The 17,899-nt window shown below is 49.9% G+C and overlaps 1 protein-coding gene across 1 annotated transcript in view; it reads left to right on the top strand.

Moving 5' to 3' along the window:
- CORO7 (coronin 7) overlaps positions 1-17,899 on the top strand; it is a 996,081-nt gene that overhangs the window by 86,704 nt on the left and 891,478 nt on the right. The window lies entirely within an intron of this gene.

Below are 17,899 nucleotides of genomic sequence, written 5' to 3'. Positions count from 1 at the left end.
CCCGCTGCCTGAGTGCCTTCATTGAGACCTCATCCTTTCTGGAGACCCAACAAGCTGGATTCCGTCCCCTTCATTCCACCGAGTCGGTTATCGTTGCTGTTATGGACACCCTTAGAAAGGGCGCTGATAATAACATCCCTCAGGCCCTTGTCCTCCTGGATTTGTCGGCGGCTTTCGACACGGTTGATCACGCAATATTGATTGACCGTGTCGGGAACGCCGGCATCCGGGGTATGGCCCTTGAGTGGGTCAAGTCCTTCCTGGATAACCGCTCGCAGGCTGTGCATTTGTCCACTTTCTCGGCTTCCTACTCCCCTTTATCTTGCGGTGTCCCTCAGGGCTCCGCTTTATCCCCTTTATTATTTAATTTATATATGCAACCTCCCTTCGTAAGTCCGCCGCTACCATCTTTAATTATGCGGACGATTTGCAGTTAATTTTTCCAACCGATACCTCCCTTTCCTCTTGTACCACCTTTCAGTCCACCTTGCTCGAGATCTCCGAGTGGATGTACCATAGTCCACTCAAATTAAATCCCACCAAGACTGAGCTTCTTTTGGTGGGTGGCGCAGCTAATCCTTGGAATGACAGCTTCTGGCCCCCCTCATTAGGGCTCCCTCTTTGTCCTGTCAAATCTGTGAAGAGCCTTGGCGTGGTCATTTCTAACGACCTATCCATGGGGCCCCAGATCAGTGCGGTGACGTCATCCTGCTTTTTCCAACTACGCAGGATACGAAAAATCTGTAGATTTCTTACCAGAGACGCACTGATCCTCGTCATCATGGCCCTGGTCACGTCAAGACTTGACTACGCCAATGCCTTGTATGCCGGCATCCCTGCATACCTCCTTCACAAACTGCAACTCGTGCAAAATCAGGCTGCACGCCTGATTTTTCACCAACCCCGCCATCAACATGTCTCGCCTCTACTACGGAGCCTTCATTGGCTCCCTGTAGCTAAGCGTTGCATTTTCAAACTGGGCTGTACAATCTTTAAAGCCCTATCCGATCTGGCTCCTATCTTTATTACTTCTAAATTGAAATGCTACGTTCCTTCCAGAAATCTTCGTTCCTCCGGACACAATCTGCTAGTCATCCCAAAAACTAAACGGAAAAAACATGGTGGTTCTTGTTTTTCTTTCTGCGCCCCCAAAACCTGGAATGCTTTTCCACCGGCCATTCGTCATTGTTCTACCTATGGTTGTTTTCGTAAGCTGCTAAAAACGTATCTTTTTCAGTCTGCTTCTGAGTAAATAACACATGTCCCAGCTTCCCCGCATTATTCACGAGCGCCATGAAACCGTACGGTGGCCGAGCGCGGTACAAAACTCTTTACCATACCATACCATACCATTTAGTAAGACTGATTTAGCTGTAGAGCTACAACCCTAGGTGTATCAAAGAAATGTGTACAAGAAATCCCCTGCTAGATCCTTTTGATTGGCTTTCTTTGAGGTAGGACTTCTCTTATTAACATGCTTAGTTTCCACTTCATTTTGCGCTACCTACTTTTAATTTCATGTCTGTAGTAGCTCTCTCTCCCTTTAAGTTGCTAGTACTACTGTTGTAACCACGCCCATTGTCAGGAAATTACTGTTTGTGTAAGCACATTGTCTGTCCAACTGCCCTTTCTTGTGGTGTTGACCTTAAAAGCAACCCATACTTCTCAAACTTTACCTACTCATCTTGTAGGGCTCTGTATCATATACCCCAGCTATAACTGCTTTATTCCAAACACTGCTGGTTTTCTGCATGGCAATCGTGATGCATGCCAGGTCTGTGCCTATTGTCCCATGGTACCAGTGCATAGCTGACTTATCTATCTGTATACCTTCCATGTACTTATGGATCTATATCGTTATTGTTTTGGATCTATATATTTATTACTTTTCTTCTAATTCAACATATCCAATGCACTACCCTATTTTTCACCATATACCGCTCCCAATATATCCTCTAGCTCAACTCTGACTCATCCCAGACCTCTTTCTACTACTCTTTCAAATGCACTAGCCTATTTATCACCCTGTACTTCCATCAATATATCCATTACCTCCATCCTCTCATTCATCCCAAACCCCATACCACTACTATGATCCCCCAAAATAACCATTTTGAGACTCTTCCTTACCCCCCCCCCTCCTTGCATCATCTCAAACCTTTTTTACTATTCGGATCCCCCAAAACAAGTCATCCCTCTGACTCCTCCCCCTCCACCTCACTTTTACTCATCCCCATCCACCTCACTTTTACTCACCCCCATCCACCTCCCTTTTACTCATCCCAAGCCGCCTCCTACTGCTATGAGCTAAATAAAAAAAATCTAAATCCTTCTCTTCTATTCCGCCACTATCCTTTTCAATCCAAATAACAGGTTAACATATCCGCCACTTAAATTACCTTCATATTTCACTATACGAATTCACCACTAACACTATATGGATTCCAGAGTAGTGTGCTGCTCGCAGAAAAAAACACTTTAACCCCCCCATCAGGGGTAGCAAGTGGTATATAAATGCAAACCTTTTTCCCTTCCCTATACCTCCATTATCCTTCTCAATCCAAATAATCTGACTAACATATCCACCACTCCAATTACTTTCATATTTTCACTATACTGATTCATGACTAATCCTTTAAGGGTTCTGAAGTAGGGTGCTACTCTCAGAAAAAGTGCTTCAACACCCCATTTAGGGGTAGCAAGCGCTATATAAATGTAAACCTTTTTCCCTTCCCTATACCTCCTCTATCCTTCTCAATGCAAATAATCTGACTAATATATCTACAACTCAAATTGCTTTCAAATTTTCACTATACTAATTCACCACTAATCCTTTATGGGTTCCAGAGTAGTGTGCTACTCGCCGAAAAATCACTTCAACGCCTTTTCAGCGGTAGTAAGCACTACATAAATGCAATTACAATACAATTCAATATACCTCATGTTTCCAAGCACAAGCAGAGCTTAAAAGTCTTCCAACCTGAATGGAGCCCATTGCATTATCTCCTCCATGGCATGACTTTTAATAGTCACATACGGGGCACAAAGTGCAAACTTATTACGGCCTCTATGCACAACCCAAAATACAGCTCAGAAGATGTATGGAGCTCTCCCGTGGCCCCCTCGAACATCTGTAACGAGGGGAGTGCCAAAAGGCCAGGCGCATCTTAACACTCATCACAATGGACAAATTCCATTTGGAATCCTCTCTTTTCACAAAAATGTTGTATTTCACACCTTCTCCCTTTATTCTTTACAAGGAATCCCTCATAAGTAGTATTTTTTTCATCTTTTGCACAGACGACCCAGCCATGGGAAATACCAGACTTGTTCGAACTTGAAGTAGAAAGGTATGCAAGCTCACATGGGAGCAAAACACGAATACTCGACAGATTTGTCATAATGTTGAAAAAAGTTCTCACATACAAAATCTTGAAAAGTTGTGGTCGACTTAGCAGTCCAAACGTCATTGCACCAGTTTGAAACCAAGTCTCCAAAATCACAAATTGTGATTGTATGACCAAGATTACATTTTCTCTTTTTAACAGACAGACCTGGCTATTGAGGTACCAGTGCAGTAAAATGTGGTATAAGTCCAGCGTCTTCAGAGAACTGGCAAAAACAATGAACTTTATGCTTAGCTGCTTCTATTAGGATGAATTGAGGCAAATGGGTTAAAGCCAATATTAAGAAAGGCTTTGGTTAGTCGTCGGAAGGAGGGTATGGAGTTCATATGGAGGACATGACATGGGCATAGAAAATATAACATTGCAGAATTTATTTTAAAAGGTTAGTTGAAAAAAATGGTGATCTATAGTTGTAGGTAACCAAATATTTTTATGCCAATTTTGGTAATCTGTATTTTATACCATCAAGAATTAAGATGTACCAGGATTCTGAAAGTAGATATTTGACCTGACCCTGCAGTCGTGTATTCCCATATGGAGGCAGGTCCGGCTAGACTGTTCCTATTGAAGTAGGACAAATGCGGAGTTGCATAAGGTGGGTTTCTGTGCAGAATGCACAGTGGTGTAGAACGATGGTCTGGAATGCGGCCTAGAGCTATTGCCGGTGGCTGAAATTAATTCAAGCATTCCTTCCATCACCACCTTGTTTTTTCAGGTAGACTGCAGCATGTGCTGGGTATGCCCAGACATGTGTCCCGCGCTCACTGTGGCAAAGGGGTCAAGCTGTTCCTCACTAATGAGACCTAAGGAGGTCAAAACCGATCTGCGGTTGCTAATGTTCCCATTTGGAGGGTCCCTAGTCTGGCACTTAGGGCTGGACTGTTTCTATTGGAGCATTACCATGGCTGATTTTCATAAGTTGGGTTTCTGTCTAGAATGGCACAGTTGTCAAAAAATGATGGCGTGGAATCAGGCCTAGAGGGATGGGCAGTGGCTGAGATTATTTCAAACATCCCTTCAATCACGTTTTTAGGTCTCGCGACCTATCGATGCGCGCAAGCGCATCGAGCGGAGCGAGAATTCAAGTAGCCAAAATCCTCGTGAAACCACCAGCTTTTTGCTGGCGGTTTTCATGAAGTTCACGTGAACCACGTGATCAAACACGAACGCGCATCAGCCTCCCTCCCTCCTAATTGCATTTGCCGCACAGCACATCAAAGGGCTTCGCCCAGCGTGCGCTCTGTGGCTTCTCGGCTTCTCCTCCCCTAATTAGTCATTTTCGCCGCTCTCCCCACTCGGGCCCCCTCCCCTGCCCGCCGTGTCGCATTTCTCCTCCCCCCTCCTTCTCTGCCTTCCTTTCCCGGCGCACGCATTTGTTAACATTTCTTTCGCTGCTTTGAACTCCACTCCAGCACATGCTGTGCTTGTTCTTAGAGTTTCATGTTGTAAGTTTGGTGACGCATCAGTTAGTTGTAATGGTCGGTCTTTTACGTTAAGAATGTTGCAGAATGCAGGTGTTCTCAAACGTGATCTTTGAGACCCTTGCCATACAAATTAAATAAGTGCAAAGTATACTTCAAATCACGAAGTAGGAAGTGCTTTTAATAATAAGTCCTTATTTGTGCTTGAACCAGCTTTTACTGTGAAACAAAATCTTGGCTATAAGTTCTTATGCTGGAGCTGAGTAAGGCCCTACAGATTCGGGTTTCATATCTGCCTTTCTTTACACCCCAGCAGTAATAATATCCTGCTTGTTATTGGCAGTGTTTTAACAATGTGTTTATTGCCCTTTTTCGCCCACTATGTGTAATAATCAGAATGGAGAAAGTAAACGCAAAACGTCTTATCAGGAAGAGATAATTAAGTCAGAAGGGAAATGCCCCATTTCATTTTGCTACGCCGGCAACTCCTTTCACTTGCTGTGGCTCCAGCTGGTACCCCCTGGCCCCCGGCCAGCGCCAAGCACCGTTGCCGTCAATCCCGTCACTCCACACCCAGGGGGAGACCGGCACAGGCATGCAGACAGGGCTCCTCTCACTCTCCCACTGCAACACGGCTAACCCCCCCCCCCCCCCCCCCCCGAGCAGGGCAGCTCACAGGGTCACAAGCCCCTCTCGCCTACAGCAGTGGCTGGCAGTCCTGGGGCTGATTCAACAGCGGCCGCTGCAGCGAACAAAACCGGGGACCGGGACCACACTCTGGCGCCCAACATCCAGTGTCCAGCTCCAGCGCAGACTCACAGGCTCACTTGCGTAGTTTGTGGCAGTATTGTTAAGTCAGAATTTGCTTTTAGTTGGCATTACAGGCAAGTTCTAGCAATGGACGTACCTTCTAATGAGCACATTATTAACAAGAGCTGATTCTGTGATTGCAGTATGTTTACAGGATGTTATGCTCAGGCCACCGGAATTATGCGATTGTGCAGCTGTAGCGATTTTCACATAATTTATAGATTTCCCACATAGTTTGTCATCTGCTGCATAATCTGCTTATTGTGCTGCAAAACTAAATACTTATAAGGTCCCACAAGCGAGACCTATTGGCAATGCCAATGCTTGTTGTTTTTGGAACAACATCTCCACCAAAACTGACATATTTCTGTGGCCTGCAAGAACCTGCTCTGGCTCCCATGAGCCTATGAGTTTAAGGGACTCATTTGAAGAAACAGATCACCATTTTATATCACTCCTGACTATGTTAAGGAGTCTTAGTCCTTACTACTGTATAAGGGCTCTTAGTTCTCCTGGGAAATGTGTGACGTAAGATCAGAGGCGCAGCTAGAGCCAAATTTCGGGGGGGGGCTACTAAAAATTGGGGGGGGGGTGTAATTCTTCCAGCAATAGGCAGAGTGGAGATGCAGGGGCTCTAAGAAGGGGAGAAAAACAACAAAGCTCCTTTAAGAAATAATGGTCTTTTAAAGACCTGTGAGGTACTCGGGTGTGTGCCCTGGAAGTTCTGATCCTGGGCTGACACACACAACGGGGGTGGGGGGTGGGAGGGATGGGATGGGGGAGGGCTGAAGCCCTTTGAGCCCAATGGTCATTGCACACTTGCGTCAAATTATTGTAAATAGCTCATAAAATGCATGTAACTACATCAAGAACACCAAAAGTAGACTGCAAAAATCAAAGGAGGTGCTGAGAGAGTCCACATCGAGAGTTAAACCTTTAGTTAAAGTTTAACTAAATGCAGAGATGAATGTTGAAAGAAGGTAGTTTCTCCAGACCCAGCCCAATAGAGCTCCATATATATGCTTAAGTAAAAATGACGTTACTTTTTCTATGTTCAGTACTTACTGTCTTTGAAGTCATTTCTAATGAGCTTTTTATTGACATTTCTCATGTATAACCTGCTTAAAATCTGACTTTAACCACGTTTGTTCCCCCCGCCAATGCTGAGCCCTTTTTTGGGCTATTTGGGGTAATTCAAGCTTAGTGCTCTCCATAACTTTTTTTTGCACATAAGGTATCTACACCAGATTTGTGTAGTTTTTTTCAACATCCTGGGAATTCTACAGGTACCCCAGGTTTGTGGATTTCCTTAAGGGGACCAAGAAAATAGGCAGAATGCAGCTAACATTTTGATTTAAAAAAAAAAAAAAAAGTGCTCTGGATAAAGGTGTCTGTTTCTCTCCCCCCCCCCCCACCCCACCCCACCCCACCCCCTTTTAAAATGGCATTTACAAACGGTTTACTGTGATAAAGTCTCCATCTTCCTAGTTTCAGGAACATGCAGAGCTAAATAAAAAAAACTAATGTTTTACCACCGTTTTGTGGATTCCTTAAGATTCCCTCACAGAAATGCAAGGAAAATGTGTGATTTCAGGCAAAGTTTGACATTTGCAGGTGATTGTGGGTAAGAAAACCCTATGGGATCCATGCAAGACATACTATCTTGAAATCCTCTGGTTGTCTAGTTTAAAAAAATGTCTGCTGTTGGCAGGTTTCCATGAATGGCAGCTGAGCACGGCCCCAAATCCCACAGTTGCCCTCATCGCTGATCTCTCCACATAGTGCTTGAGGACATTTTGTGCTGTGGTTTCATGACCCACCCATATAAGAGTGGTATGGAAGCTCTTCCAGAGCAGCCAGAGTTACAAAACTAATAAAGGAATCTCTTTAGTGCTCTACACCAGAGGGGCCTTTATATGCCTCCCTTGTGTCAACAAAGGCCGACACCCTCACTCACTTAATAAAGCATTGATATTTCGCAAGTCAATTGGAACTCCAGCTACTTGTGTATTTCATGATCATAACATTTGTATTGCATTTCTAATATTTTTCAGGTGCTATCTGTGCCAGAAATACCTTTTATGCAATGCCTGATAATAATTATTTTCCCCATAGCTCTTTATTGGGATTTTTCAATAACACTACAGCCATAAATGCTTACAGTGTATTTTGAAACTATGAGGCAATTCACATTATCATTATTTGTTCATCATATTGCTGTGCATGTGCATAACTCTTCGAGCCCTTCCTTACATTTACAATTGTGAAACATCCCTGTAAACCACCCTCGTATCTCCCTTACATTCTGAAGTACAGTGGTCCCTACCACACATACTGAGAAGGCAAATCTCTTGTCCCAGTTGAGCCTGTATTTTCTGTCCCACCCGTGTTGTTGTAGCGAGCTTCTCTTATTCTTCACCCCAATCTTATACGCAGTTTAGTATCCCTGTGTTTGCTATTGTTGCGCACCTTCTGGTTGCTATGTTCGACATGAGTCGGTAGTCAAATGGAGGGGGCGTGGCCAGCCAGCCAACATGGCGGACGTGTCCTGCTAGAGCTCCGTCGCCGAGACCCCTTCATTATCCTGTACACTATCCTTAAAAGCGACTCTGTGCCTGTGAACTGCTGAGCGAGTGTGGGAAGCGGTGCGGAGCCTGGGAAGACCAGCAGCCTAGAGACCGTGGCTGTACCGGCAAAGATTGGCGGAGTATAACAGCGACGCGGCCTATCTGCGGAAAGGCGCGAAACTTCCCTGGGACCAGGCGACCGCTGGGAAGCCCGGAGCTGCCGCTACGGTGAAGCGAGGTGCTGGGCGCCACTTTCACCCCGGGCGCCCCGCTCTTTGGGTGACAAAGAGGCGTTTGCAGGGCTGGTGAGCTCCGCGACCTGAGGCTGCTGGCGGCCGCTAGATGAGCGTGGGACCCGGTGCGAGGCCTGGAGCAGGGCTGGTGATAAGGCGGCTGTGGCCGAAGCGGCTGAAACTCAGAGCCGGCAATTACGAGAGGGCGGACCGGAGGTGGAGCAGCCCGGAGCCTCGTAACGCCGCCCCTCAACATCCCAGGCCTGCGGGACTTAGAGGGCTCTCCGGACCGCGCTGCTGTAGAACATAGGGAGACAGAGGACTACAGTGTGGGACACTACTGCGTGCCGGTGAGGAGCGGGACCCGGGGCGGACTGGGGAGGCCCTGCGGAGGCGCTGACACACGAGGGCACGAAGGCCGTCTAGAAGAGCCTGGATCGGCTACGGTAGAGTCGGACTATTTACAGAGGCAAGACAGGTGGTAGTGAGCGGAGCCCTACCGGGACTTTGATGCTGGGAGGGAGGGCGCCCTCGGAGCCCTGCTTTGCTGCTGAACAACCACAGGTAGGCCTACTTGCTCAGTGATCACGCACGGACAGAACCATTCCAACACTGGGCCCCTGCAATGGGAAAGCAGCCTCGCCAGTGACTTGGCATGAACATCGCTATCCGCTGAGGCACTTTAAAGGCACCACATTTGGCAGCTTACTGGCAGGGAGACTCTGGAGGCCATGCTAACACCGGGAACATAAGCCGGTGAGGGAATTCGATTGGCGCAGAGATCTGGATCTGCGACACGCTCGGGTGGCCCCTGGGCGCTCAGACACGAGGGTTGTGACAACATCACCGAACCTGCGGAGGACTGGGCGCCATCTTATGGCAAGGGCCGCCGCTCCCGCCTTCGCAGTTGGGTAGTCCCTTCAGTAGCGCCGCCCAAGTTGTGCGCAAAGGAGACACCAGGAGTTTTAGACCTGAACTGGCTTCTCACATCTGAGGCACCACGGCCGCACAGCACAGAGACACTGGCATGGAAAGAGCGCAGTTTGCTGGCGCGGAGACTTGGGAGAGGCGGCCACAGAAGTGGGAGTTACGGGAGTCCCTCCTGATGACAAGGGGGTGAAGCGGGGCTGCCGCCAGAGAAACACCTGCTGTGCTGACAGGCGACGCCAGTCACCTAGACCCTGCTGTGTGGCCTCCTGGTGGGGATCAGAGACACCGCACTGCGATCGGAGATGCAGAGGAGCGGGCAGGAGGCCTCTTTACTAGCCCTTACGTGGTGACCTGCCATAAGGGAGTTAAATGTTGGTGATTAGTGCGGATGCCTACCGCGCAACAACTGGCAATGGGCAGACTCAGAGACAAATCCCAACAACGGCAGCACGCGGCTGACGACCCTGGCTCGCCTCGCGGGCACCAGAGTGGAAACATGGGGCCAACTGCAGCCCTGGCTGCTAAGATGAATACTGTGCTGGCGGCGGTGAAACGCATTGGAAGCACCCTGGAACAAACCAAAGCGTCGCTGGAGGCCCGGATTAATAAGGTCACCTCAGACTTTACCCTCGTACATGCTGACCATCGCAAGCTGACTGAGTCGGTTGCCACGCAGCGTCAGTCACTTCATGAACTGCAACCGGTGGTGCAAACGCATACCTCAGCGCTCCAGGATATCATGGACAGAATGCATGCTCTGGAAGACCGCAACGAGGATGCGGAAGGGCGCTCCCGGCCAATAATGTACAGGTGGTTGGACTGCCGGAGGGGGAAGAGGGTAAAGACCCAGAGCGGTTCACCGAGAGCTGGTTGCAGGAGATCCTACCCCCGGGGGTGCTGTCCAGGCATTTCGCAGTCGAAAGAGCACACAGGGTGCCAGCGCAGGCGCCCAAGCCGGGAGCCCGACCTCGCCCATTCCTCTTCAAGCTCCTAAACTACCGCAACCGAGATGTGGTACTGCGCGAGACTAGGAAACTAGAAGAACTTACAGTGCGAAACAGTCGCGTGATGCTCTTTCCGGACTACACGGCAGCAGTGCAGAGGCGGAGGAACACATACATGGCGGTGAAAAAGAAACTGAGGGAGCTCGAGTTTCTTACTCCTTGCTATTCCCCTCTCGCCTCCGCGTGATTTCGAAAGACGGAGCCCAATTGTTCGATGCCCCATTGGATGTCTGGGACTGGTTAGAAGAGACGGGTCAATCGATGGGGGCGCGGCCCACTGGCTCGGAAGACGGCGGATGGCAGGAGCAGCTATCGAGGAGGCGTCAGAGGAGAGGAGGCCGCCGCGGCCCAGGCCCTGCTGCGCCTAGCCCGGAGAAACGGAGAATGGAAAGACAAGACGCACTTGACGCGGTTGGGACCTTGGGAGTGGTGAACGATGCTGGCCGCATGGACTCCCAGCTGCGCAGAGATCTAGATACCGGTGATCTCCTAAGCCATGAACATGCCAGTGGTGACGCCCCAAACAGCTGACCAACTCATGTTACTGGCTAGTGGTCCACAAAGGCCCAATAGGGGCCCCCACCCCTACGTACACTGTTCATTGTATCCTTTATATACTGGTGATGTACCCGATGTTGTATCAGAAGGAAAGGGGGGTTTCCTGACATGTATGCGTATGTTGTTACAAGTTGATACTTAGCCAGACACATGTGAGATCGGCTACTGACCTGTAACGGAAAGCGCGAGACACTTACCCAGCTCCTGGGCTTCGCTCCCTCTGACCCGCATCGGCCCCATGTGCTTGCTCGCACTAGATCCCTCTTGCGCTTTTTGATAGATCAGGGGTCCGTGACTGGGGCAGGAATTGATTGGGTTGTTGGCAACACACTCACCCAGACAGCCACTGCGCTGACCTCCCACCTTTCCAGTGGGTGGATCTTGTTGAAGTTTGGACGTACGCCCATTAGGGCCTCGCCCTTTTAGTTACAATGTTCTTTTCAATTGTTTCCTGTTTAGAATGCGGCACATTGACTTTCCCCCCACCCCCCCAGATGTCCGCTGCCCTCCCGGGAGGCACTCCCTTTGCAACGCAAGGGCCCGACTTATGCAGACACATGGCGCACCCTAATATACTGACATGGAATATCCGCGGTATGCACACACCGTCACGGCGCTACTCAGTCTTCTCATACCTGCAGAGACATGGGGTGGGGATCGCCCTTCTCCAGGAGACGCACATGACACAGGTCGAGCTTGATAAGCTCCGTAGGCGCTGGCGGGGACAAATTCATGGCACCACCTTCTCTGCATACGTGCGCGGCACGTTGATATGGGTGAGAGCAGGCGCCCCATTCATTTGCAAGGATGTGAAAGTGGATCCAGAGGGAAGGTATTGCCTACTGCGGGGAAGGTTAAATGGCCAAGAAATCCTGCTAGGATCACTTTATGCCCCAAACTCGGACCAGCCCTTCTTCCTAGCGGCACTGAATCAGGTCCTACATTCATATGCTGGTCTCCCCTGGTTGTTGGGTGGGGACTTCAACATGGTACTGGACGTGCAGCTGGACCGCTCCTTCCCCCCACTTCGAACTACGACGGTGACGTCCAATGCGCAAGCGTTTAGGGATTGGCTTGCACACTGGGGATACAGGACTTATGGCGTGTGCAACACCCCACAGACAGAGTGTACTCACACTATTCTTCAGTGCATGACCTGCATGTCCGGTTAGACCGGATAATTGGCCCCAGTCGCTGCTCCTCTTGCTTGCCGAATCGGAATACTTGGGGAGAACACATTCTGATCATAACCCACTACGGTTCAGTCTTAGCTGGGAGGCGGACTGCTTGCCTGTGCCTACGTGGTGGCTGCAACCTGCTGCGCTTGAAGACCCCGAGTTCCGATCCTCGTTGGGCACTGCCGTCCTTGACTACTTTGAGATCAATGAGGGGTCTGCAAGCAGCGCTGCGATGAAATGGGACGCGCACAAAGTAGCCATCCGGGGACACTGCATGGGAGCCTCATGGAATATACGCAAAACACTGTCCACCTCACTCATGCGCTTGGAAAATGAGCTCCTACAGTACGAGAGGGAGGGCGAGGGGACTGGGGAACACGCACACAAGCTAAGCGACCTGCACGCTAAACATGTAACTCTTATGGAGCTGCTGAGGTGTCATAACTATACGGCGCACACAGCTCAAACACACGCCAGGACGGATAGGGCTGGCCGACTACTAGCCTGGTTGATACAAAGGGAAGGCCGAGATGCCCCGATAGGAGCTTTTGCACACGGCAGAGGGGGCGTGGTATACACGCAGCTTGAGATACACCATGCCTTGGTTGGACACTACACACAATTGTACAGGGCTTGCGGAACCGGTCCCAGACATGCGCTAGAAAACTTTCTAAACTCGGTCACCTTGCCTGTGGTCTCGGAGGAGCATCAGGGCGTCCTTAACACACCCCTCACACTGGAGGAGGTGGGAAATGCGATCCAGGCTCTGGCGACCGGGAAGACGCCGGGGCCCGACGGTCTGTCTGCCGAATACTATAAGGCCTACTGAGACACCCTGGCGCCCTTACTCCTTCGCATGTATAACGAAGCAATAGATGAGGGCTCGTTCCCCCCGCCCATGCGGAGGCTTTCCTGGTCTCATTACCTAAGCCGGATAGAGATCCAACAACACTGGGCTCATACAGGCCATTGGCAATGCTCAATGTCGACTACAAAATCCTAGCAAAGCTACTTGTTGAAAGGATAGCGCTAGTGGTTCCGCATCTTATACATACTGATCAAAATGGGTTCGTGCCGGCATGGTCCACATCCTTGAAGCTTAGGCGGTTCTTTCGAATAGCGGCTGAGGCAACAAAGAAATGGCCCAGAGCGGATGCCTAATGCTCGACCTGGAAAAAGCTTTTGACTGCCTGGAATGGGGGTATTTAACGAGGTGTTGATGTGCTTTGAGTTCGACGTGGACTTCCTACAAATGGTCAACCTCCTCTACAAAAACCCAGTAGTGCGCGTGCGACTGGGCCCCTACATCTCCGAGGCGGTGGCGGTGGGCAGGGGCACTAGGCAAGGTTGTCCCCTGTCGCCCCTACTGTTTGCGCTGGCGATAGAGCCTCTGGCGGCGGTACTGCGGCAGACCTTAGATGCGGGAATCCCCCTGGGAGACGCAACACATCAGGTTTCTCTCTACGCTGACGACCTGCTGGTATTTGTGCGGGATGTGAACTACATACCGGAACAGCTTGCCCAACTGCTGAGTAAGTTCGCAGAAAGATCGGGACTTCGGGTAAACGTGGCCAAGTCCTGTTTATACGCGTTCGATAGCGGGGTGGAGGACTCGGAGTACTGCCTGGGGGGCACGAGAGTCCAATGGAAGGCTGACACTTTTAAGCATCTGGGGATCCAGATCTATCGCCAACCAGCTGACCTGTTCGACGGAAATCTGGGGCAGGCGGTGGCAGCGCTCAGATCTCAGATAAGCTTTTGGTCCACGCTTCCGTTGACAATCACGGGCAGAGTAGCCCTTGCCAAAATGGTCATGCTTCCCAGGCTCCTCTACTATTTTGTCAATTTGCCACTATTCATCCTGGCCCCCTTCTCAAAACCTAACACGGTCCTGCGGGACTTCATCTGGGGCACGTCCCGGCACCGGCTAGCACTGACGAAACTGTTTCTGCCAACGGACTAGGGAGGACTAGCCGCCCCTTGTTTTGAGCACTACTACCTAGCTGCGCAGCTACAATGGATTGCCCGCTGGCTGGCAGATAAGGGGAGGGAAGACACTGCTACAATCGAGCCGCCGTACCCTTTGTGCCGTGTCACCAAGCTCTTTCACCCGCTGACGGCACCTGAGAAGCCCGACCCGCCGCTGCTGGCGGTGGCATACAAATGCTTCTGTATAGCCCTGTTCCTCACTCAAAAGGTGCTCCCATACGCGCCTGCTATACCCTTGGAGGGCTCTCCAGGGGGTGGGGGGGCTATCACGCACCCCATGTTGGAGCAGTGGAGAGAGGCTGACATCCAGACACTGGGCGACCTTTTCAGAGATGGAGCACTAGTGGCCTATGAGACACTGGTATCCGAGGACGGGCTACCTCCTGGGGGTTTCCTGCTGCATCGCTCACTCGTAGCAAAGATGGCGGCCAGATGGGGAGACATGGCGACAGAGCCTGAGCAACATTTAAGCATACAAAACCTGCACGTTATGGGGAGAGGTAGGCACCTGGTCCGTTGGTTTGCCGCATTGCTAAGGGCTCACACAGAGTTCAGCTTTGCTCCGCTCAGAGGCAAGTGGGAACGAGATATGGAACGGGCGCTGACCGATAAGGAATGGGAGAGTGTTCTCAAAAGCCCGGTGCGCATCCCCCGAGATATGCGCTTCCGCCAGATACAACTCTTCATCGTTCATTGAGCCTACCTCACACCTGAGCTAATCAATAGGGACTTCCACCGTTCCGACGCGTCCTGCCCCAGATGCGATGAACTAGACGCAGGACTTATCCACCTCTTATGGAACTGCCCTAGACTAGGTGCTTACTGGAATGCGATATGCGGAATGCTTGGGGTGTGCACGGGTCGCACCATTCCCTTCAGCTGGCCTGAGTACGTCTTACACCAATTCAAGAGGTCGCCCAAAGATAAGGTGTCTTCCTGCTTCTTAGATCTGGGGTTGGTGGTGGCGAAGCGCCTCCTTACGAGGCGGTGGAAGGCGCGCGAACCACCTGCTGCGCATACAGAGGTAGGAAACGACGGGGCTCCGAAAAGAACCTATGGCGGAGCATTGGGAACGTACGCTTAATGCCCTACAGCTGCCGGGAGGGGGGCTAGTGACTCGGATGCTGAAGCGACCTAGGTGGATGGACTGAGGGGTTGGGGGCGTACCGTGGGATGCTTTACTGTCCGGATAAACTGTCATGCAGTCTTCCAGCCTTTAGACACGCAGGCCTGCGATGCATACTTGCTCACAGATGAAGTTGCACACGTGGGAGGGAGGCGGGGGGAGGAGGATCAGCACGCACAAATGTATGTGTTTTGCCGCTATTGTTTAAGTTTTTTTGTATAAATGTATGATAAATATCATTTCTAGACGCAAGTCCATAGTGAAGAGAACCACCCCACGAGCATGCTGTTGTACAAGACTGAACTAACAGATAGTCATGAACAAATACAGAAGGCGCCGGACTAGGCCCTCCACGTGCTAGTCAGTTCTGAGCACATACTCTTCACTTATGAGACACTGTCAGTGTGGCTCCATGATTTCACTCTGTATCGATGTGAGATGCTTGAATGTTGGGCCGGCGAGACCGGAATGTCATGATAACCTGATTGTTCTTTGTACTGTACTTTGAAAACCATAAAATGCTAATAAACAGATTTGACAAAAAAATGAGTCTGTAGTGAAATGAACGTTCTGTCTATATCCTTATAATCTGTCACCAGTATTCCATGTACATTGTTCCTTGGGTTTCATGGTGGTTTGACTTCTGATTTGGCCTGTAGGGCCAACAGTATAGTGTCCCGTGCTTTGATGGGTGTTTTCTTACCCCTTTGTTTATGACTACTGGTCATAACATTTAATTCTGTATTGCTCCATTTTATCAAATCCTTGAGCCACTTCGAGACCAGCGGGGCCTTGGCGGCCTTTCAATTCATCGCTATATTTTATTTTCCCTAGCTTAGGACCAGATCAATAAACCTAGAGGTGTGTTTGGCTTTTGCTGGTCTCGAGAATCTGCCCAAGAGGTACTCTATCATCATCATAGACAAACAGCGACCCGTTAGGTCTGCAATGAGATCTAGGAGGATTTGCCAATCGGCCTGTAAGTGCGGGCACTTCCATACCATGTTAAAAAAAATCTGCCTCCCCGCGTGGCATCTAGGGTATCCGCCTGGATTCCTGTGTAAATTTTAGCTAGTTGGGCTGGAGACAGATATGTACATTGTAGATAATTGAGTTGGGTTTACTTGAAGCAGGGATTCCTATTCACTTCTTTAATGTATTCCATTATCTTCCCCTATTCTTTGCCCGAGATTTCCCTTCCTATCCTTTGTTCCCATTTTGGTTTTAGGGCACTGGTAGGGACATTAAAGACTGGCAAAAATGACCGTTGCGTGCAGGTCATGCCTTCCTACTATTCTGATGTGTAAGCAATGTAAGGAGGGCTTCCCAATGTTCCGTGTCGTGCATTCCGAGTGCCCAAGTCTCGTTGAGGGCCCTCCTCATTGCCCCATTAATCAGAAACTGGCCGTCATGTAGTCCATAGTCATCTCGCTGGGCATCCAAAGTGAGGAGCTTACCATCATGGTATATTTCCCCAATAGTGGTGATCCTAGCCTGACTCCAAGCCTGAGTAGCATGCCTGTCTGTCACCATCGCCTTGAGTGGGTCTGCGTCCACTGCAAGCCATCATGCCAGTGACACCAGTTGAGCAGCTATATGGTATATTTCGAGGACAGTCAAAACCATACCGCCCACTTCAATGGGGTTCATATCCTTTATGATCTAGATTTTGCGCCTTTGGGTCCCCAAGATCAAGTCCAATGAGAGAGAAATCAGGTCTGTGAAGAAGGCCTTTAGTAGGGTAAGTGGGACGGCATTGAAGAAGTATAGTCTGAGGAGAGCTATCATTTTCAGAATGGTTACCCTCTCTAAGGGGGATAGCGGGAGGCGAGGTCGGAAAGGGAGCAACCTCCGAATATTGGAAATGCATCTGTCTATATCACCATCCTTCAGGTCTCTATCCCTGTGATAAGCCTGTGCCGCTCTGGTGGCGTTCCAGGGCGGACAGAACAGAAAGGATTTATCCATGTTCACTCATGCGCCTGATAACACTCTAAACTCCTTTAGCAATTTCACTGTGGCTGGCAAAGCGGTTCTTGGGTGTCTGAGGAATAACAGTGTATCGTCCGCATGCTATGCCGGAGTGTGGTACCCATCCCCCACCTTCCATAGTCCGAGCCCGTTCCCGTATTATTCATGCCAGAGGTTCCAGTTCTTACACAAATAAAATGAGGTGCAGCCTTGTCTGGTGCCCCTGTGCAATTGCCTCCAGTCCGAGAATACGGTCCTGTTGGCAGCCTGGGCAGAGGATTTGCATAGAGAAATTGTATCCACTTAAGAATAGCTCCCGTAACTCCCATTGTCGGCAGCACCCCAAACAGGTAGGGCCACAGCAGAGTGTTAAATGCTTTCTCTATGTTCAGGGAAACCACTTATGGGAATCCTGGGCTTCGGTGTGTCAGATCGATGATGTTGAAGAGCTTACGGAGATAGATATGAGTCTTGCACCCAGGAACAAAGCTGCAGTGGTGCGGATGGATCAGGCCCAGTAGTTACCGGAGCCATCGATTAGCTGTAATCTTCCCCAATATTTTGTAGGCTGTCTCTAGGAGAAATAGCCTTCAGTAGGATCTCACATCCAGGGGGTTCTCTACCTTGTTTTGGTAACACCACTATGGTGGCCTTCCTTGCCGAGTCTGGGAACTTTCCTCGTCGGAGTGCCCCTATGTTCATAGC

The sequence above is a fragment of the Lissotriton helveticus genome, chromosome 10 (genome assembly GCF_964261635.1).
Source record: "Lissotriton helveticus chromosome 10, aLisHel1.1, whole genome shotgun sequence".
Classification (NCBI taxonomy): Eukaryota; Metazoa; Chordata; class Amphibia; order Caudata; family Salamandridae; genus Lissotriton; species Lissotriton helveticus.
The sequence above is the reverse complement of the archived record's forward strand: the minus strand, read 5'-3'. Positions and strand labels throughout refer to the sequence as shown.